We start from the raw sequence: 23,119 nt of genomic DNA on the forward strand, positions 1-23,119 counted from the left end.
GTGTGGGTTTCGCTCCCAATTATCACACACAAACAGTTTGGTCAGCACTTCAGTTTTGTATTCTTGGATGTACCCTCTGCTTGGCAGACTGTCCTGGGTTGGTTTGGAGGTTTCTTGGTTTTTTAAATAACTTTTTGAAATGAACGATGACTTGTGGTTTACAAATGATTCAGTGCAACACGAGGCAGAACATGATTCAGCTGCTGTCGGGATGCTGCAGAGGGGCATGAGCTTTCTTGAAGGACACTTGCAGAAAAGTCAAAATACAAAGTTACCCTGCATTCCTGCTGGATATCTAAAGATGGATCCGAAAGGAGAAAGGGATAGAGGGGCTGAACACTGTGATTTATATACAAGTTGTAGAGGAAATCATATGTAAGACCATGTGCAGAAACATACTGCAAACAGTGCAGCATAGGCTATAGCAATAAAAAATGAATCAGTATTCATTTTATCAAAACTTTATGAGACTAGACATGGGATGCCTGGATTTCTTTTCCTTCTCTACAAAAATTCCTTCAAGGCCTTCTAGGTCCTTTTCTATCTTTCTCAACACCAGAAGTATCTGGCTTACTAGATCCAGTCTCATGGCCTAGGCACAAGCCTCTTTTTTTTTTTCCCCTCCTTTAAATGTAGAACAATAATATATTACACCAATCAGATCTCAGGTGAATTAATTTTTTTAGTGGGTGAGAAGGCACTACCTATTAGCTACTTATTGATATTCTTTTAAAAAACTCTATCTCAAATAAGCTATAAAGTCAGCACTGCAATGCCCTGTATATAAACAAAAAATAACATTTTCTGAGCTATACTATAAACCATCAAAAATATCTCACCAAAACCAATACAATAAAGCATTATCATCAATAAGTCAATTTGAGAGGGCCAGAAAGTAACTCTCAAACTTCAGCTAGTAACTTCTGTGTTTGAGAGTGTTGGGCTGAACTCAAGAGCACCTCGGGCTAAGGTTGTCCTCTGACTGAGGAGGAAGATCCCTTTCCAGAAGGGATCTGGGCACTGGTAGCACACAAGTACCTCAGGTTGGAAATGTGGAAATAATCCATGGTCACTCCCTCCACACAGGGATAACTGCCATGCTGAAGGATCTGATCCTGAGCACTTAAGGCTAAGCTTGTGCAGCAGGTGACTTTATCTGCTCTTCACACCCAGCTGAGACCTTGTAGCCACAGCTGATATGGCACCAGCCTGAGATGATAAATTCTTTCCCTACATTAGCAGACTAATATGTGGGTTTGGAGCACAGGCAGAATGAGCTCATGTCTGCCCACAAAAGACCTTTTAAATCTAGCATTGGTATCCAAACACAGGCACAGCCACACTTAGCAATCCCAAATCCTTCTTAGCAAAGGTGACCCATCCAGACTATGAAAAATCATCACATAACTGCAGGATAAGTGAGAAGCTCAGGCTGATGCAGCCTCAGAACAAGATACCTTGGCCTGGGACTGTGCCAAGCTTTGTTTTATCAGCTCTCAGAGCTGCTGTTGTCTTTGTGGAAAGGAAAGAAGCACCACTGAAACAGAAGAAATATAAAATGAGAACAGGGATAAGGACTTCCTTAATTACTCATATTCTGAACTTTCACTCTAGTGGTGCATTTCAGACCCCCTTAGGGCAAGTAACTGGCCAGACCTGCCAGTACCTCAAAAGAAGCAGGAGATACTCTGCATATCTTTCAAAAAGATGCTGTCATTTACTTGCCCTTTCCATTGCCTTCATTTGCTTCCATTACATCAGTAAGCAATTGCTCTCTCTTCACACGAGTGATCTCTGTCTGTGCAGAGCAGGAGGTCATGCAAGACCATAAAGGAAAGAACACAGTTACCTTTCTGTATTTTAGCATACAAAAAGGAGAATACAACGGCAACAAAACCAAATCGTATTTCCAGTGTACACAAGGTTGATCATTGCAAATACATTATCTCTCCAGAAAAAAAGTGGTACATACAGTACAGTTATTCTTGGACACAAAGGGATGGTCAGCACATGTTCTGGGAATGTAACCAGATTATCCTAAGTGGAATCCAGCAACTAGTTCTTTTGTGGTGAGGAGGAGGAAAGAGCAAACAAACATCTTTCCTCTCCCCTCCTCTGAAAGGGAAGGTGATGACAAAGCAAGTCAAGGGGGAATCACCAGTAAAACAACAGTTTTATCAACAATATATGGACTCATACATTGTGGTAGAAATAGTGGCAGCAACATATTCACTGAGGAATGGGGCAGAGTTGGGACCAGCAAAGACAATGTGAGTGCTTTGTGCCAGCTGTAAACGCTTCTCTGGTCCAGCTGGCCCCATGTTTGCCTCATGCAATGCTTTGACCCTGCTTTGGCTTGAAGCTTTATCTCTGAGCAGACGATGAGGGCTCTGAAAGGGTAACTTAAGGAAAGATATTCTAGTTATAATGAATGTCATGTGTTGTTTCCACTTTGCATTTTTACAGGCTCATATGTACCTTCCTAGACAAGTCACAAATTCCATTAAAATACATTAATTCCATTAAAGTGTAGTTTACCTGAAGTTTGCTCTTGAAATTTGCCCAATGATAAAAAGTTTCACTATTCCACTGTCAAACACTGTACAGAGAGTATCAGAGCAGCCTGGGCCTTTAGTACAATTATACAGCAACCACTAATACTTATTAAGTATTAATTAAGACCTCTGCCTGTACTAATACATGCAAGGTGGCATCCTGCTGCCTAATTGCCTTTGGACACTTGAAATTACACCAGCTCCATCTCCCTGGGTACTGAGGACACACAATAATCCAGAAAAATAGTGAAATTTAGCCCCCCCCACATATCAGTGGGGTGTTCCGAGTCATCAGATCTCCACATCTTAGCAAAACCAAAACATATTTCCAGTGTACACAAAGTTGATCAATGCAAGCAACTGTTTTTCCATGTATTCAGGAAAAGGAAGTCTAGTTTGAAAACTGTTTTTCAAGCTTCAGCTCTTAAGGAATGAAAACAAGGAGGGAAAAGGGATAGGAAGAGGGAGAGGAGCTCTTATGAAGATGCACCTGGGTTTGTATTCGTTTATGTCTGGTCCCGTCTGTCATGTCATATGGTGCCATGAAGCACAAACTGATTTCTAAGAGACAGAGGATCTGGCTGCTGGTAGCATAGGATTCATTTGAGAGTTTTCAAAGAAAAAAAAAATAAAAAGAAATTACAGAATTCAGGGTACCAAGGACTCTCTTTCTATTGTTTAAATACATCTCAATTGCATTAAAAAATACTGTGTTTGCATTCTGGCATTTCCAGCGTTTTAAATGTAGGTGATATCAGTAAAAAAACCACATTACTCAAAGGGTGAAAATTTCAGTAAATTCCGAAAATTTTCAGTAGAATCGGGGACTAGTAGATGTTACCACTCTTTTTAGGATTTGTGCCTCAGATCAGCTCTTTCCCATGTTGGTGCAGTAGTGCATAAACAGTTGAGGCAGAAAGCACATGACAGAGAAACATCAGATTCATATATTATAAAATGCAGTTTCTCTCACTAAGGCCTTAAAGCTCTTTAGTTCCAGTGATCTCCTTTCTAATATGTTATGCACTGCTTCTAAGAGCTTAGTAGACCACAGAAGGAAAATTCTCACTTCAGAGAACACGTGAGATAAATGTTGAAGCTAATGGAGTGATTCTTGTCCATTGGAAAGGAAAAGCAGCATCTTAGTACATGTCCTTAGGCCAAGTAAATGATATTTAGTGTTATTTCTTAATCTTCAGCAGTGAAAATCTATTGCAGGTAGCCCTGGGCTAAAATGAATCAATCAGACATGCGAACTATTTTTGACAGTGATGAACTTAACCTGCAAAGACTCAAGAAGCACCAGTCTTTTCCTTCCGAGACTGTCTCTTTATGTCCTACAAAGTGCAAATAAATTCCAGGTCTGGAGAGTATGCAGAGTCCGTAAACCTAGCCCAAATAATCCTGATTCCTGCTCACTGGCTTGGCTGGTTTAGAAAGGACCCGTTTCCTGAGGCTCATCAGATGTGCTCAGAGAGCTCCAGTGAGTGCACGCTGCAGCTTTCCCCTGATTGCACATCCTGCTCCCAGGCCTAATTCTCTTGCCCTTTCTTCCTCAAGAAGAAAAAGCTTGGCAGCCCCAAAGGTTAACACAGCATTTTAGAAAATCTTTACTTATTAAGTGTTGACTCCCACTAGTTTGTGGGAAATATTAGCTAATATGACTGCTAATCTTCAGGCAATACATGCCAATACTTCCAGAAGCCTGATAGAAAAATCCCACCACCTTGCCTGACCTCTTCCATTTTTCATCTTGTAACATCCTGGTGTGAAATCACAGCCAGTGAATTTTTTTCTGTTCGTGCTTGGCAAGGCTCCAGATGGTTTTTAAGTCACTTGTTCAGGCAGAAGAAGAATGGTACATTTGGGATGAAATTATGCTGGAGGGCATTGCTGCAATTAGAGAGATGAATGGCCCTTGGCTTTAATGAGAACACCAGGTACACGTTTCATGTGCTTATTCAGAGGAATCCAGCTCACTCAGCCAGGCAATGTAGTGCTGCTAAGTCAATACCTGTGGAACTGCAAACACTGCTTCTGGAGAAGGGGCCCTTTCAACTCCATGTTTATCTACAAACAAAACACATCTTAGCGGGAGAAAACATCCCAATTGTCATGAATATTCTGGCTCATTCCTTCCAGCATGCTAGAGCTGCTTTTAAATTCACAGTAGAATGGTGAGCTAGAGAATGCTGGATGGGCATGGAAAGCAAAGTTAGGATATTTATATCACCATTATAAGTCCACCTATGACAGATAGCATGCAGTTACATATCTCCAACCTCATTCCAATAGTGAAATTCTTTTTGTGCTACTTGAACAGAAATCTGTTCTTTAAGTCTTGTTGCTTTCCTGTGCTTTTTCAAGCTTCATGGGATAATATTTTGTGCTACATATCTACAGCTTCACAAACTCAAAAATGCTAAAAGGACTGTATGAAGATCATAAAGACAAATTCTCTTAGTTGAGGAAGGAACTGAGGCTGCTAGATCTGCCCCAGCTCAGTTTCCCCTTTTCTGTGCTGATTATGATATTACCTTTGATAATTCAAGCATATTTTTCCACAGCATATTTCCTGTCTCTTTTTGTGCATAGAATGGACTGCACTCACTAAGTGAGCAGCAATTCAATATTTTGTTTTCTGCCTGTTGTTCAATGTATTGCCCTGGGCCTTATTTACTGCATATTTACAAATGTGGCTCTGAAGACAGAATTATTAATGTCCTCCTGGGTGTTTCTGTGCTGCTTGTCATTAGCCTATGTGAGTACTTCACAAAGATCATTCAGTTTATCTTCCCACCATTTTTCAGAGGTAAGGAGATGGAGCCATCCCTGTTGTACAGCTTTCAGACTTTTTTCCTATTCTTTTTCTTCCAGTACCTCTACACTTCTAGGTTTTGTCCTTTCCCCTTATTTCACATTGTCACCAGCATATACCTGCCTCCTCTGCAAATTCTACCTCTCGGTCCTGTGACCAGCAGCAAAAAGCCCCAGGAGGGGCTTTTCTTCTTGGAAAAGGGAAACAACATTCTTCCTTTTTGTTGCTAGCACTGACATTATATATAATTACCAGACAGTTTTTTTTCAGGCCTGTGCTAAACCATGCTGCATCCAAGCAGAAGCTTTGGAAAATTTAGCAGTCAAAATTATGAATTTTGTTGAACTCCAGTAAACCAGGTATTTTCAAAGGCTTGTAGCTTTTTAAAATAGGCATTATAAGGAACATTCCTAACAGCAACTCTATGCTCCATTCAAATTTCAAAGCCTCACTCAAAGTGTGAATAGTGTTTTGATGACTCACTCAAGTTTTCTTTAAAAAAATAAAAAGAAACCTGCTTTATCATATTTTAGTTGTAAAAAACCCATTCTTGTTACAAGTTATATGTATATGTAAATAAAATTTAGATGATCCTGTTATAGAAACATCTGCCCTCAAATTAATGCTTTGAAGAACTATAACACATTTTTTCAGTTTCTCTTAATAATAAGTGCTCAAACACTTTAATTACAGAAACTCCTATTAGACCTACCTGTAATACACACAAACTTAAGTCTAACTCCATGACACAGAAAAAAAAAATACTCTAATAAGTAGACTAATGCACTTAGAGAAACATGAATATATACAAATGCCTTTAAGCTTTCATTTGCTTAAATAAAAACACCCAGGGGAATTCTTTAAGGGAAAATACACAAAGTGGAAAAAAAAAATCCCTCCATTTTCTGGGCAATTTATTGCATCCCTCCTCAAATGCATATTCCAAACATTGAGTCCTCTCACAGCTTTTGAAAAAATGAGGTAGCTCTTGTTAATGGTGGGGAAACTATCAGCACCACAGTAGTGCTGAATTTCTAAATGCATTACTGAGAGTGTTACCTGCTGGTACTCTGGTGGTAATTACAACACACATCTTAAAATCTGTCTGCACCCTCTGTGCCACTGTAACTGCATCCCTGACTCCCACACCCCACTTGTTAACAGTAATAAACTATTTTACAAAAATGGGACTTACGTTTGGATCACTATTGTGAAAGACCCCGGTGGCCATGATCACATTTCCCAAACTGCAGGGCACTGTCACCAACATCCAGGGCAGCACAGCACAGAGCCTGTAGCCCAGTGTTTGTATTTTTATGTGTTTAGGGAGATTTTGGTTTTTTTTGTTTTGGTTTTTTTTTTGTTTGGTTTTTTTTGTTGTTGTTGTTTTGTTACAAAGATGAGATCAAACCCAATACCTATCAAAGTCAGACTCCCTCAGGACTCTCAGGCTTCTTCCAGTGTTATATTTCAGTACAGCAGGATACTGACTTGGATCACAGCTGTACCCATTGCACATTTCCTCCATCCGCACCCTGCATCCCAAGTCACCCTATATACTGGAGATGTTGCTGTTTGGTTATCTTGGAGAAAATTAGGAGAACTCGTGTGGGAAAGAAACAAAACAAAATACCAACCAGTATCCCAATGACAGTAAAGATCTCCCTCGAACAGAAATAGGATACCTTGATGTTAAAACTCTTGAAACCCCTCAGAATGCAAGTCAGATTAAAATGACTTCAAATGTAAGTACTAATTCACAAAAATGCAAAGCATATAAAGACCATTATGAAGCGTGTGTGTATTTTTTCTAGGTAAAAAAGTCTCTTATGGTGTCAGCTTCTCAGCTTGCTGGACATTCTCTGACTTGCAGCAGGGGCTGCAGTTCACTATTAGCGCTTTACCTCTGAGTTACAGTCACAGAAGACTATTGGTCTGGGAAATTAGGCTGGGTTTTGCACTTCTAGGAGGAGCTTCCTCGAGGGTTCATTGAGTTTCTGAGTTTCAGTCTCATTTCCCTAACCTTCTTCATAGAAGTATTTGACATTTCTTATCAGACTGTTAACTACTCTCACCTCTTTGGAAACATCCACATGTCTGACAGGCTGGATGCAGCCCTCTTTTGTGCTTGACTGAGCCAATTGTTAACGCCCTGAGCAGTAAAACATTCTTTCTGTGCAAGGAGGCGCTACCTACCTCTAAACATGGAGTACTTCAAGGCATTAAAAATGCATAAAGCATGTCAACTGCTTATTATGCTTTATACAAAAATGTATTAAAATACAGATAGACAAAATTACACATGGCACAGTCACATCAGCTATGCAGCTGAAATTGGATTACAAATAATCAGCCACAGTGGAGTAGATGGGATCCTAATGAGGTTGGAGCTTGAGTGCCCACAGCTGTCTGATGCCATGCAGGAGGCTGAGCAGGAGGTTGGAATGTTATGTGCAGCAGCTGCAAGCCAGGACCTGGCTAAGTCAGTCAGGATGAGCATTTCTGTCCCCTGGGTGCTGGTTCAACCTGGAGCAGAGGGGCTGGGGCCCTCACTGGCAAGAGTGTGTCACATACAAGGGTCCTTGCACAGAAATCTTACTGTAGAAATCGTTATCCACTTTCTAGGCCTGTCCCACTTAGCAAATATACTTCAGCTTCTGTCACTAAATGATACAATTATGTCTGCATCTGTTTTATCCTGCATTCCACCACGACAACATGCCAAGCCCCATAAGCCTTTCATCCCAGACCAGAGCACGGCTCCTTTCTACAGAACCTTTCTGAGAAATGGCTTTTCAGAAGCCCAGGATACCTTGCCCAACCACGGAGTAACTTTGGGTCAGCACATTTCTGCAGCCTTAGACTCGAGCAGCAACAAGGTGCACCAGAGTGCCCACTAACAGACTTTAAATGCATTTTCCTCTGAAGGCTGAAAATTACGTGGCATAGCAACACACTTGGCTTACAAGGATTGCTGGAGGAGTTGAATTCCAAGGATTTACCGCTTATGACCCTCCAAGAGTTTAGCATGGGTCTAAGCACTGTCAAATAGGGTTTGGCAAAAGGGAGAGAGTGCTGCCAGTGCAGGTGTTCAGGCATCTGGAGAACACGACCCAGGTGTGTTCCCAAGGACACTGCAGCTGTACCCTTCATTTTGCCTTGACCTCTTCCTGGGGACACAGGATAAGCCACGCGAGTTTCTCCCACGGAATAGGTGTTGGATACTAATCTCCTCTCTGTGTGGAAAGTGGTTCTTTCCATTGTTCCCATCAGAGCTACTGTCAATGGACGAGAAGAAAAACAAGTGTGGCACCTTTCTCACCTAGATGTGCAGCAAAGGGAATTTCACTACATGCTGTCCTTTTCTCTAGCAGGGATCAGGCCCTCCATCAGGGCCAGCCAGGCCTTTGAGAGCAGTACAGCCCTCTTGCTGCTGTACCCACAAACTGGCCAGAAGCAAAGAAATGATTTTTTTTTCCCTGCATACTTCTTTGATACAAGCTTATTGATTGTATTGCTGGTTTCTGGAGAAACAGATATGAAGTTAATTAAGATCAAGAGTTAGAGCTGATAAAAATTGATATTTTCAATGCATTTCATCTATCATGCACATTCAAATTAGTTTCCCCAACAAAATATCTATCGTGGAGAAATGGTAACATCTGAATCATTTAAGAGAATGTTAAGAAGAGCTTAAAGCTGCTAAATGTGTTTTCTGTTTATCCTTCTGAAAATGTTTTCCTTTGATAAATAAATAAAAACAAATTCTAAAATTTGCAGATTTTGGATTTAATTACCAGAAGATCTTTTTGATCAAAAGCAATCTTCAATCTTCATCTTGCCAATGTTAATTTCTATTAATTAATTCTCCCAAGGAATGTGTTTTGCACAGCTGCTAGAGCATTTGTCCAGGTAAAAGGACCCCTTTTTTTCCCTCAGATGTTGTTATTCCTGTCAATTCACTCTATTACATGTAATGAATGCCCTCAGAAATTCCTCATGGGGTGGTGTGCATGTGCCAAACTTTTGGGTCATTTCAGCTCTTAGCAGGAGCCAAATGTGTCCTCACTTTTTTACAAGTAGTACCATGAAGAGATAGCTGCCAAATCCAGGTTATGTTAACAAGTTGCCTGCATTTTGACAAAGCTGTCCCAAAGCCACTATTAAAATAGCTGGTGGTTCGTTCTGCATTTTCCTGGTGATTTCATATCCAAATACCAGTGCATTTAACCACTTGTATTCTTAGTGCCTCATGTTTGGAAAGATGAGCTTTCTTTACAACTCCAACAAACAGCAGAGAGGGAAAAGGACTCCCTGACCTGCCCACTGTATGATGGCTACGGCTTAATCACCTTGTCAGCTCACAGTGTGCCCTGTTTTCTGAAGTGGAACAGGAAAAGAAAACAGAAAATCATGGCTAAGGCAGTACATTACCCTGGAATCGTGCTTTCACATTTCAGATTCACAGGGAAGGTCCTCTCCAAACGAGCTTGCAATCAATACAATTAATTAAATCACTGCAGTATTTCTGTGACCCTCCAAAATGGCATCAAAGCCACAGGCAGACACTGGCTTGTATCAGAGCGAGAAGGAGAGGCTAAGTTAGATCTGAATGCAGTGGTTCCCTGCATTTCCCCAGAAGGGCTTTAGAAATGGGGCAGCCTCAGATGAACCTCCCAAAGGGCTGCAGGAGCACATGTGCCACTGGGAAGGGATGCTGGCTTGCCCAGGCCCTTTCCTGTCCCCAGTGCCGCCTCTCAGTTCCCCCTGTGGCACTGCTCATCTGATACTCCGTGAACCAGGAGGATGAGCTGGCATCAAAAGGCACACAGGCAGCCCCTTCCACCTGGCTTTGGCACAGAGGTTCAGCGTCAGAAGGGTGCCCAGGAGAGTCTAACAGAGAAAGGCTGTGGAGAAGTGCTAATCCAGCCTGTCTGTGTGTGTCTAACCACTGCCTGTTCACATCATGGGCAGCACTGCCAGTCACAGTGCAGCATCTACCAATCCTGCTAACCAGTTAGCTATGACACAGCAGTCGCTCCTGGCTTCCCCTGAAATGTTTTTACCTTTTTTTTTTTTTTTTTTTTCCCCAGATAGGATTTCCCAGATGCTGACGTGCCACACAAGTGTTCTGAACAAGGGAGGCACACACATGCACAGTGTAAGCTGTGATTTACCCTGCAGAAACTCCAGAGGGAATGCAGGCAGCCAGAATGTAATTACTTAAGCTGGAATTTAGCCAGGACAATGGGGTTAAATTCTTTATTTGTTTGGATTAATTTAATTTCTGAATATATTGTTCCACCAGTTGCTGTAGAAGTAACCTTTTTGTATTAGCCAGCAGGTTAAATAGTGCTTTTACTGCAGCACTTGCTGGCTTCCATGCAGTCACTTCCTATTGGAATTCCAGGCCTTTCGCATGATCCCTGTCAGCCTTGGGGCTGCATCTGCTAAGGATAGGTACAAAAAGGATAGGATTGACTCTGCCAAATTCTGAGTATTAAGAGAACCTCCCACCCCACCCTGCCCACACATGGTTTGGTGCAAAATGCCACAAAGATGGTGTAGACCCCACTTAAAGTAGCCTCACATATTCCCAACAAGGTTTTCCATCCTGCGCTCATCTTACATTCTCCCCTTGATTGTTTGGAAGTTAGAGAGAAAGGCCTACATTTTGAAGGAAAACAAACAAGCAACCCAAACAACAAAACAAAACAAAAACCAGGGGAAAACTGGAAAAAAAAATAAGGAGAAGAATGGGGGGAAATGGAAAAGAAAGGGGGGAAAATAAATAATGGAAAGGGGGGAAATTCAATAATGGAAAAGAAAGGGGGGAAATTCAATAATGGAAAAGAGCAACAGTTTCTTCTTTCCCCTTCCTTTTGACTCCTGGGCCTGTCCCCCTTTTGGACAAGTTAAGCCACCAAGAACGGAGCGCACAGGGACGAATTGGGAGGTACTGTAAGAGACCCAGAGCTGAAGCAGCACCACTCAGAGGTGTCTGTGCCGTCAGGACAGCACAGCAAATGCACAAAAGCCTCCCCCAGCTCTAACACTAAATATGAGTACAGCTGGGTAAGTAAAGCCTTATTCAAAGCCGTTCTCTTCTTGCTTTCTTATTTCCCCCCACTGATCTGCTGTCTGGAAGGGCTTTGCTCACTTCCCTGGAGAAAAGGACCCTAATACCCCTCATTAGTGCATGTGACTCATTGAATGAAGCCAGGACAATCCCGTGGAAAGGTTTTGATAGAGAAAAAACCTGTCACGTCTAAAGATGCATTTTCAGGGTATCTAAAGAAAATGCCCAAAATGTTTTTTTCTTCAATGTCTCCACCATTACATATTTTAAGGGGGAGACATACTGTCAAAAAACCGAGAAAATAATCCACACAATTTGTTGATGGAAATTCAAAAGAGTATAAAAAAATATTTTGAAGCTCTTTCATATTTCTATTGCCTGCAAGAGCAGGTGTGTAATTACCAGCTATGGAGAACTCAGAGGGAATCATGGAAAACCATTAAAACGGACTAAAAATAACTCTTTTATACATAAAGATGTCAGAAATGTGAAGCTTTAAGTCCTTCAAGGGCTTGAAGGAAATGTTTTCTCACTGGGAAGCTCAATTCCAGCCTGGAAAACACATGCTTTTGGTTTTGAGGAATCCCATTGCTTCCCAGCTGAGAGTTTATCTTGAGCTGCAGAAGCAGCAAAAGCCCCAGGGTACAGGGCTGATCCCTGTGCAACTCTGGCATAGTGGGTGATATGCACTGCAAGCAGCTCCTCTCATGCTGGAGGAAAGCCACAATGGGACCAAAAATCTGTCAGAAGAGGAGGGTGCTGGAATAATGGGCTTAGTGCAATGGAAGAAGGCTCAAAAATCAGAGGTGGGCAGGAAAGATAAGCAGCATCCAAAGAAGTGTTTCTCTAGAATCTCTAGCACAAAGATCTTGAGATTTACAGAAACAGAACCAGAGGACACTTCTTGAGAATCATCCCTTTACATCATACTGTAAAATCCTTTTCATAAATTTCATTTGTCCCTTAAAACGAGGCAATTTTGGGGAAATAGACCAGTAGAAAAATCTCACTTCTGTAAAAATCACAAACTTCTAACTTGTGTTCTAAATTTACCCGTGGTGGTAACACCCAGATACATTTCTTTACAAATATGAGCGAGGGTGAACTCTCCTTTGAAAAGCTCTTCCCAAGTGTCATACAGACACTGTGCATACAGAACAGCCATTCCATCACCTTTCCCTAATAAATGGTGCAATTCCTGTACTTTCCTCTTCATACTGCTGGTGAAACTCGATAAATAGATTAGACAGTCACCTTCAGCACTGGAACTAAAGCTTGAATTGAAAACAAACAATAAGTCCTATAGCAGCAGCTATTAAAAAAAAAAAAAAAACAAAAAAAACCACAAAAAAACCAAAACCAAACCTTTAGCAACTTTATTTTCCCTCCCAGATTGACCCAGATACAATTGTGGTGTCACAGTTTAGGAGGTGGCCACAGTGACCTGCTATGTGAGATGCTTCCCTTTTATGATAATACCAGAAAGAAAGAAGATGAGAACGGCTTGGGCAACAGGTGTCTATATTCCTTTGATGACAGCATCTTTTGTTCATTGTTCCAACACTGTTTCTTTTTCAGTCTTTTTTCAATGACAGGTCTAAGGGCAGTCTCAAATAGAATTTTGACCCAGAAAGCATTTAAACACTTCTTGCTAACCTTTCAGCTGTCAGTCATAGTATGTGGGGCATCATCACTTCTAACTTTATAGTTTGTTTGCCGCAGGAAAGCTCAGGTTGACTACAGAAGGATTATTTTATATCAAGTACTTTCATTATTTTATAGACATTTTCTACCAGAACTAAAAAGTCTTTATTACATGAAGTGAATTCAAAATGTTCAATGGCATTAAATTTCAGGTCAATATAGATTTGAAAAATTGAAGTACAATATGATCTGAAGAGAATACTTTCCGAGGGAGGATTGTGTGACATTTTAGAAAGCAGAGCTATTTTCTAAAGCTCAAATTGAAAACAAACAAACAAAAAACACACTCTAAGCTACAGGAAAAAAAAAAAAAAGCTAAGATATAATGACACATTTTACAAGATAAAGCTTTCTTTCAACAAAGCCTGTCTAATGAAACATCATTGAGCAGGCGGGAGTTGATAGCAGTCTTACTACATCAGGGATAAATCCCTACAACCATGAAAACCTCCTCCCTTGCTTCCAGCTCTAGAGCACCATTTCCAGAGAAAGGGAAATGTCCTCTCTTGTGGGAGACCTTCCTCATGCCCCTGCATCTCTAACTTGATTGATATCAGCATTATTGTACTTTGTCTCTATTAGATTCCTCTAATGACAGCTTGGCACTGTCTAGTAAAGAATTTTTTCTTATATGCCTTTCATGAGCCCAAGGTGATTCACCTATGCTGCTGTTACAAATATTTCTCCCCTCAAAAATTACAAAACAGCTGGTGCACCCAACGTTGTTTAAGTAACTACATGGTATTGTTGGGCAAATGAGTGTCACCAACACATGCAGCGATGATCCAGAAGCATGGTCTGCCCATCACACCATCAATACATTCCCTAGACTGTGCTTGGTGCAGGAATATCTGGAGCTCAGCTAGGAAAAGACTAACAAGAGGAAGGAAGCAGAAACCCCAAGCTTTATCATCCTGAGTTTCTGTGTATTTGCAGGCCAGCTCTGTAGCTAAGCTGCATGTGGTTTGTATTTAATTTCCTCAGGGATTCAAAAAGTAATTAAAATAAATTATAATTAATGACTGACCAAGCTCAGAAATCTTCATGCACCTTAACAAAAACTGAAAATAGCTGGTAATGTTGAAACAAACAAGGCAATATGCTTATTCATCAAGATCAGGAGCCAGAAACATAAAATAATAACATAAAATTTAGAAACCCCACTCTTAAAAGCTTTTGATATGAGGTACCTTGAGGTCTGCTAGGGATAAAATCATGCAAGGTTCTAAGAAGTTACTATTCCTGAGTTGCAGGTCCTTGGTGTCCTCTGCCCACAGTCCTTATTAAAGAAGTGGGATGTTTCTCCTGCAGCAGCAAAACAGCATTTGGTGGGTCTCTGCAGGTGAGTATTTGAGAGTGCACAGCATTTACAGCTCTGGAGTGGGGTGAGGTTATCCCTCTGGATTTAACATGGATTTCACTTTTGCCAGCTCCCCACCAGCCCTGGGGAGAGCCTGTTTTCCTCACAGCTCCCAAGACCACCAGGCTTTCCAACCACAGCTATCTCTCCCCAGCGAGCTTCCCACCTTCCCCAGGTGTGCCAGGAGCACAGAGCCACACGTGGCCAGCACTCCCTGTGACAGAAAATGGTGTGGTGGGAGGCCTGGGGGGTTGGTCCTTTAAATCCTGCTCCTTTCGTGGAACCGGAGCTGCATTTCCTCACTGACTTTTCTCAATTTGTTCATAGTAAGACCCTTAAGCTTTAGATTAAGCACTTAAGCCTATAATAAAAGGGACACAAAGAAAACAGTAAACTGTTAATTTAGATAATAGTGAGAAAGAAAACCCTGCAGATTTCATGCAATTCTAATTCCTCCCCCTCATGTCCAAAGCTAAGCCTCTGTAGGTTTCTACATTCAAGAGTCCTCAATGAAACGCAAACACGACGTACCATGGACCCCTTGCTGTAGCACATAAATCCTGAAAAGTAATGGAAAACAGCACGTGAGGAGGACAGGCTTATTTTTAATTCTTCACCATGCAAAAACCTAACAGGATATCCCAGAGCTTTCAACACTAATGACTTTTGTGACATAATTGCAGACCACAAAGCAGCAACATCAAACAAAGCCAGAAGTCCATTTGCCACCAGATTTCCAAAAAGAATTTCAAGTCACCCAAGCAAAACCATGGAGGCAATGTGGCAAGCTGGCTAACTAGGATCAAAAGTTCAGCAACAGGAACATGCCAGGGAATTTGCCTCTGCCCTGACAGAAGACATGCATGAAAAAATTCCAGTGGAGCCAGGCTGTGGCAGCACTATGTGTGGGACACTGAAGTGGCATCTGTGGTTTCTTCCTGCCTGTTTCAAGCATTTTCTGAAGAACTATCAAAACAATGTGTCCCTGCTGTTACATCCACCCTACCAAAGTCCCTGCCTCTGGAAAGAGCCAGTCAGCAGCACTTCAAAGCCTGTCCACCCTAGGTCACTAACCCAAACCTGCTCTCTGGACACAGCTGGTGTCTTGCTGCAGTTGCTGGGAAACAACCTCCTCACTTTGGTGTAGATCACAGGATATCACAGAATCACAGAACAATGAGGTTGGAAGAGACCTCTAAGATCATCCAGTCCAACCCATGCCCTAACACCTCAACTAGACTACAGCACCAAGTGGCATGTCCAGGCTTTTTTTAAACACATCCAGAGATGGTGATTCCACCACCTCCCTGGGAAGACAATTCCAGTACTTTATTATTCTTTTGGCGAAACATTTTTTCCTGATATCCAACCTGCACCTTTCCTGACGTAGCTGGAGGCTGTGCCCTCTTGTTCTGTCAGTGCTGCCCGGTGGAAGAGACCGATCCCACCTGTCCACAGCCTCCCTTCAGGGATTGTGGAGAGTGATGAGGTCACCTCTGAGCCTCCTCTTCTCCAGGCTGAACAACCCCAGTTCCTTCAAATGTTCCTCACAGGGCTTGTGTTCCCAGCCCCTCACCAGCCTCGTTGCCTCCTCTGGACACGCTCAAGCATCTCAACGTCCTTCCCAAACTGAGGGGCCAGAACTGGACACAGCACTTGAGGTGTGCCCTCACCAGTACCGAGTAAAGGGGAAGAATGACCTCCCTGCTCCTGCTGGTCACACAGCTCCTAATGCAGGCCAGGGTGCCGTTGGCCTTCTTGGCCACCAAGGCACACTGCTGGCTCATATTCAACTGGCTGTCAACCAGCACCCCCAGGTCCCTTTCTGCCTAAACACTGCCACACTGTCCCCAGCTTGTAACGTTGTAGGGGATTTTTGTGGCCAAAATGTAGAACTCGGCATTTAGACTTATTAAACTTCATGCTGTTGGACTCTGCCCATCCATCCAACCGATCTAAGTCTCTCTGCAGAGCCCTCCTTCCTTCCAACAGATCAACACAAGCTCCCAGCTTAGTGTCGCCTGCAAATTTACTAATGAAGGACTCGATGCCCTCATCCATGTCGTCTGTAAAAATATTAAATAGAGCTGGCCCCAGCACAGAGCCCTGAGGGACACCACTCTCCCCAGCTGGATGCAGCACCGCTCACCACCGCTCTCTGGGCCGGCCATCCAGCCAGTTCTGAACCCAGCACAGAGTGCTCCTGTCCCAGCCGTGGGCTGCCAGCTTCTCCAGGAGAAGCACTGCCAGGGCTGTGACACCAAACATGGTTCTGCACTGGGGATGGATCTCTTTCATTTTGGGAACAGCCCCCTGGGCCATTCAGTGTGGAGGCTTTGGCTGTGCCATGAAGTTCCTCAAAGATGATGAAGATATGAGTGTGCACGACTCGTTTGTACAGGTATAGATATGCCTGCAGGTACACTCCAACATGCCATCCATCCAGGCGTTTACTGCACATCACCTTCCAGGAAAACACCTGCATCACCACTGGACTTGCAGCACGTGGCAATATCACTTTTAATAAACCAGGCCTTTCACATGGCGTAAAGGAGGGCAGAACAGAGAGTGTCACTGCTGCCTCACAGCACTGAGTTTCTCTAATTCTCATTCTTTGTGAAGGTATGGCTTTGCATTTTTAAATTTATTCCATTGCAATTTGACAGTTGCATTAAATCCTTTTGCTCTCACTTAGAGAGAAGCAAAATGCACACAATTTGCCTTCGCTGTAGCACTGGTTATTTGGCATAGGTATAGCATGGCCTCGTGTCTCTACATTAAGAAGTATTAATCTCCTCTCGCTGTCATCTTATGGAAGTCTTTCCCATGTCTCTGTTAATTTTTAGCTCTCTGTAATTTTTGTTTCTGCTGTATGCGTCAGATAAGGAAAGAAAAAGACACGGTGATAATCTGTTTTTATACTGTACAGAGAAGCTGGATCCAGCAGAAGGGAAAAAGCTCAGAGGGAGGAACTACTGAAACATCACCTACTTAAAGCAATGCCACACACAGCCAGCGAAGGCTTATAAAATAATGAGATTTGTAGCAACGACTCCAACTGGGTATTATACACTAAAGAGAGAGATGTTACAACATCCTGTCCAAGAAAGAGATTTAGTGGGTATTTCAGAAAGGCTCCTGAAGCATTCAGCCTGAGATGCAGCTACATTAACAAAGGAGGCAAATAGGATGCTAGAACACCTTGCTAGAGGCACACAATGTACATCAAAAGGCTGATGGTTAAATTACTAAACAAAGCACTCCACCCAGGCCAAAAGCAGGGGTTTTTTTCCCCATACTTGCACTAAGTTGTAGATAGCAAGTAATTACCTGGAAGTTACTACCTTTTTTTCCTTCCTATTATGCTATGCTTTTTCTTCCCCAGAATGACACCCATCCAGTGAACACACCATTGATAACAAAGCCTGCCTGCATTCACTGCCACTTCCAGCCAGCAATGCTGGACAACGCTGGGTTTATTCCTAAGCTGTTCATTGGATGAAACTACAGCGTGAATGAAGCAGGGGCCTTTTCCTTCTCCCTTCTGAATTTCTCAATTAAGAAGGTCACTGATGCACCTTAAGTTAATGAGACAAACATTTCCAGATGTAGCTGAGTCTCTTCTTCTGTACTCCTGCAAGCAGCCATGGCTTGCTTCTCTCCAAAAATACCTTGGAAACCAGCACAGTTTGTTCCTCTGCTGGGAAAGGAATATGTATTCCTTTGCTCAAAAGAGCAGTAAATAAAATAAAGGGGTGGATGAAAACAAACACCTCAAATTGAACTGAATATAAAGCAAAGTGAGACAGTGAAGATCACTTTTAAATGCTGCCAGCATTTGAGAATATGAAGTCCATTTGAAGGGAGAATTTTCCTCTCAGTTACGTTGCTCTAGATCAAAAGCCACTGTGACAGATTGCTGTGTATGGGACAGATGTAACTGGAAACAATATGCAGCCTAAGTCTTTCCAAGTCTGAATGTTAACAGGGCAAAAAAAAAAATGGCCTAAAACAATAATCAGGAGCTATTTCTAAAAGAAATAATATTGTTTAAAACAAAAATGTCTGAATTACTTTTTACCTTCTCACTTCTGAGACTTTGGGAACTACATCATATTTTCATAGCTTTCTCCACCGGTGTGGAAAAGCGAACATGCACACACATGAGCACATATATTCAGAAAAACAATTTTGAAATCACCTGACTCCAGGAGCTGAAAACACAAGAGGAACACCAATGCTGAAGGAGTTAAAATAAGAGCACAAGTTTCCATTACAGCAGTTAACTTTTTTTCTAGCAGACTTTGCTGAATATTCTTGCCTTAAATATGTACATGAATATTGCAATCCTTCTTCAATGCTCATTCTTCTGGTTTTTAGTATAGGACAAAGCAAAAACTATCAGTGGTGCCTTAAGCAGATCTGGTTTTAGTTTGTTACACTTACTCTCTATCTCAGTAACCATACTTGTGTATTACATAATGAGAACAGAGGCAAATCCTGGCGTGCAGAAAAGAAGGAAAAATACAAGAAAGTGTGAGTAAAATCCATTGTAGAATGTGCACATTAGGCTCATATGACATTAAAGGAAATTTGTTTTCCTATTTTTCAGGGGAAGATTTTACTAAACTGCCTGGAATATTAAAAACTGTGTGAGAAATATTTTTCTAGGCAAGAAAAAAAAAGAGCTAGAACAAACAGCTGCCTTTTGAGGGCTTAAAAATCCCTTTTTACACCTTTTCTTGACATCCCCCAAGGAAGCATTTTGCCCACTCTCTTCCTCACACACTTCTACACTTGCCTAAGCAGCTAATCTTTCTCTTTTGTATCTCTAAAAGCTGATGAGTCATCAGCTGGCAGAACAGCCATTTGGTAGATTTATGAAGCAGGCTCAAAAACTTTGTGACAACTGAAAAAAAAAAAAAAAAAGAAAATGAAAAATATTAAATAGATGTTTTCACTGGAGCTTAACAGGGTCATGAAGGATCCCTTGAGAGTAAGTCCAGATAGTGGCCTACAACTAAGATAGGAAAAAAACCCCATGTTGTTGATATCAGGGAGAATGCTCAAAGCTTTGCAAAACAGCAAAATATTGGGATGACTTTTAATTCCAGAAGAATATCTGCATTGTTGCAGAGAAAAGACTGGATTATTTATAAATGCAGCAATATCCTTCCAAGTGTAAATTGAATAGGTATATTTGGCTTTCTGCAGAGATTCATGAAATTAGAGTCAAATAGAAGAAAACAGGCATGTGAGTGCTGTTATTTCCTATGATAAATGAACAGTGAAACAAGTACATTTTTATAAGAAAACATGCACCTCATCCAGCACACTGATGAACAAACCACTCAGCTATCCTGGGGGGGAAAAAACCACCAAAAAACCCACTTTTTTATGATTTATCTTCATGGCTCTAAGAGCCAGCAACCGCATTTGTCCTGTGAGGAGGTGAGGAGTCAAGAGGAGCATTTCTCTTCCCTCTGGGCTCTGCAGTGTCCATTGTGATTGCCTTTGCAAAGGCTATGGAGCCTGCTCACAGTGCCTCGGGCACTGGAAAGCAGCTCATGGACTAAAGTGTGCCAGCTGGAATGGGTTTGGAATGCTGCTTTCACCCTCAGTCCTCGCCCCTGCTTCTGTCTGAATGGCAGAGCGAGCTCCAAACTCAGCCAGTGGGTAGCAGAGGTGCCAGCAGAGCAGCTGACAGGTGAATTTATCCCACTCACAGAACCCTGAAAAATGGAGTGGTTGGGTCTTTTCCCCATCTCTGTGCTAAATTGTGCTGACAACAGACTGGTCGACAAGGCCTAAAGGAAATTCCCATACAAAACTGCTTTCATTAAAGTAAAGCTTCTAAACAGCTGCTTATTGCCGAAGGGAAAATCCTTAAGATAATACTGGAGTTTTATCTAAAAACATTGCAAAATGATATTGGGAATTGGAAATTCAGATTTTGGAAAAAACAAACAACCAAAACAAGAGCAAAAAACCCAACAAACAAACAAAACTCCAGAATGCAACAAAACATCAATTTGCATAGAAATACATATTTGAAGTCACTCAAGAACGTTCCCTTTGTCCTCTCATGTGTGCTATTCACCTCTTTGCAGCATCTGTGTCTTGTGCAAATGGGACAAATTTTGATGGTGGTTTTCACTAAAGCCTAAAGCAGTCCACAAGTTGTAACCAAGGGAAACTTTAGACTCCTTCCTTGGATCAGTTTTCCCAAGGAGATAAGAAAAACTGGTGCACATAACACTGCCAGTGCACAGAAACAGATTCAGAGATGTTGAGACCAAAAGAAGCACAAAGTCTGACCTGCACAACACAGCATGGAGACTTCACCTTAAGCTCTGCTTAAGCTAGAATATTTCCTTTAAAAAGATGCTCACTTTTGGTACAAATATTTCAAATGACAGAATATCTGGAAATACCTAGCTCTGAAATTGCTCTGTGACATGTATCCTTACAAATGAGAATCTAATTTGTGGAGAAACACATTATTTCCTTCATTGCTATGCTGTCTTTGCAAACTACACTACTTTATGCATTGTTCTGTCCTTATTAAGTATTTACTCAAGCTCCTCAGCTAAATGCCTTTCCTGTCTTCATCTAAGTGCTTAAAATGAATGTTTTTCTTCACAGATTTTGTTTTCAGATCATCTCAAAATCATTTCAATTTCCCTGCTTCCCTCAGATTTCCTAGGAGAGATTCTTGCTGGGAGAAAAGCATGCCACAAAAACCAACCCAACCCTGTTAAAATTGAACAGGTGGCCTTTGTAGCCTTAATACACTCTGAAAAATTCTACTTCTCCCTGAAGAACAAGGTTGCAACCTCGTGCTTTTAGTGTGTGTCTCTAACTGCTTGAAGCTTTTAATTAAAGTCTCAGGTCCTAGAATCAAAGGACAACAAAAAATCTCAGCCTCTAGAAGCACTCTAGCCCTCTTGGTAAGCAATAAAACTTGGACATATAACCCAAGCACCACAAAAATGCAGCCTCAGATGTAAAATTGTTTCATGCTTTCAGACAGCTGAATCACACGGTCGAGTGCATGGGACTGGAAGCACACCATTGCTGACTGGAAGAGGAGGAATCTCCTCCTGCTGGAAATTGCCATCATCTCCAAGAGCACAGGAGGAGCTTCTAAGCAAACCCTTCTAAGCAAACTTAGCCTTCAGCAGCCAAACTCTGAAGCAGGAATTCCTCCTGACCTCACGTTCTAAAGAAGTGGAAATGCTAAAAGGAGAAGCTAGAGCCCCTCTCCATTTTTCTGTGAAACACATTTCAAGAGACCAGCTGGAAACCTCTCCAGTTTCAACAATCTCACTTCCAAAGAGCAAGACTCAAACAAAGAAAACTCTATAAACTCAAAACAGAATGTCTGGCCTTACCTTCCTGAGGGCACCCCACCAGCTACAGAAGGTGGACACTGTTCCCAAAGAGCAAAACCAGCAACGTGTTCCTCAGAGAAGGACTCCAAACGTGTTCCTCAGAGAAGGACTCCAGGCTAGGAGTCACAGGCACATTTGAGAGCAATCAGGTGTTCCTGAGCAGTTTCCTAGCTCAGGACTCTGCAGATTACAAACACCTATCAGCTGCAGCTGAGAACTGCACTTGTTGAAGCAGCTGGGGCTCTGTGCTCAGTAAGAAAAGGATTTTGGCTGTAAACTTATCAGGTACACAGATAGCTCTTTACACTGGGTCCGTGCACAGCTTGGAACACACTGCAGCTCCCTAAGTTGCCATCTAATGCCCTGCTATCCCCAGAAAAGGGAGATACAAGTGAACTCACTGGACGTTTTTCATTCAGAGCTGCCTGAAACCATATACACAGCAACAAAGGATTGAAAGCAGCCAAACAAACCTTTCCTCTGTGCCTCTACTTCGCTACCACAAAGCAAATTCTTCTTGCTGGTAGAAGCACAAAGCTCTGCAGGGCATGGAGGACTGAGAGACAACTGCTGAACAGCTGGGCAAGTGAGGAATTTCACTGCTTACCAATTTCGGGTAAGCTAGGCATAACAGCACTATTAGGTTTATAGTATGCATCACTAAAAATACTAATTACAGAGGCCCAGGCTTGAAACAGTTTCTCAGAAGAAGGTGCCTACAGCTAGCATGTGGAACCAGCGTGCTTTGCAGGGCTACATGTTACCTCCTAAACAGAAACAAACACTCACAGTTATTACCATTTAGAAAAGACAAAAGCTGCCAAAGCCAAGGAAATGCCATCAATGCTCTAAAAAGAGGCCTTTATTGTTTGCTGCTAATTGCAAGGAGAAAAGAATTCACAGACATTTCAAAGCAGCTGCTGTCTTGTCCTTAAAAACTTCTTCCACTTAGAAAGGGACATTTTAATTTTAACAGCTTTCAGAAGCTTTTATGGCTTGCTACCATCCAAGGCCATTCAGATGTGTTATTTCAGTATTGATTATATTGTAAGGTTCAGGGAAAAAAGGTCTGAGAAGCTAAAAGAAAAACCTGGTGAGTCTCTAACTAGAGAAATTACTATTTAAGTCTCAGCAATTTCTGTTAATTTAAGGATTAGTTCTCCCCCACAACACACATTGGTCTTGTTAATTTTACTGGGAGAAATCTAT

At 41.9% G+C, this 23,119-nt stretch overlaps 1 long non-coding RNA gene across 1 annotated transcript; it reads right to left on the reverse strand.

Annotated features, from left to right (window-relative positions):
• Nucleotides 1–17,092: 17,092 nt before the first annotated feature.
• Nucleotides 17,093–21,997, reverse strand: LOC137471906 (uncharacterized). The gene is made up of 3 exons (XR_010997921.1): nt 21,911–21,997; nt 21,559–21,707; nt 17,093–17,381 (listed from the first exon to the last, which is right to left on the reverse strand). It is a non-coding gene; the product is annotated as an uncharacterized lncRNA (long non-coding RNA).
• Between the last annotated feature and the right edge of the window lie 1,122 nt (nt 21,998–23,119).

This window comes from Anomalospiza imberbis, chromosome 3 (genome assembly GCF_031753505.1).
Source record: "Anomalospiza imberbis isolate Cuckoo-Finch-1a 21T00152 chromosome 3, ASM3175350v1, whole genome shotgun sequence".
In the NCBI taxonomy this organism is placed as follows: domain Eukaryota; kingdom Metazoa; phylum Chordata; class Aves; order Passeriformes; family Viduidae; genus Anomalospiza; species Anomalospiza imberbis.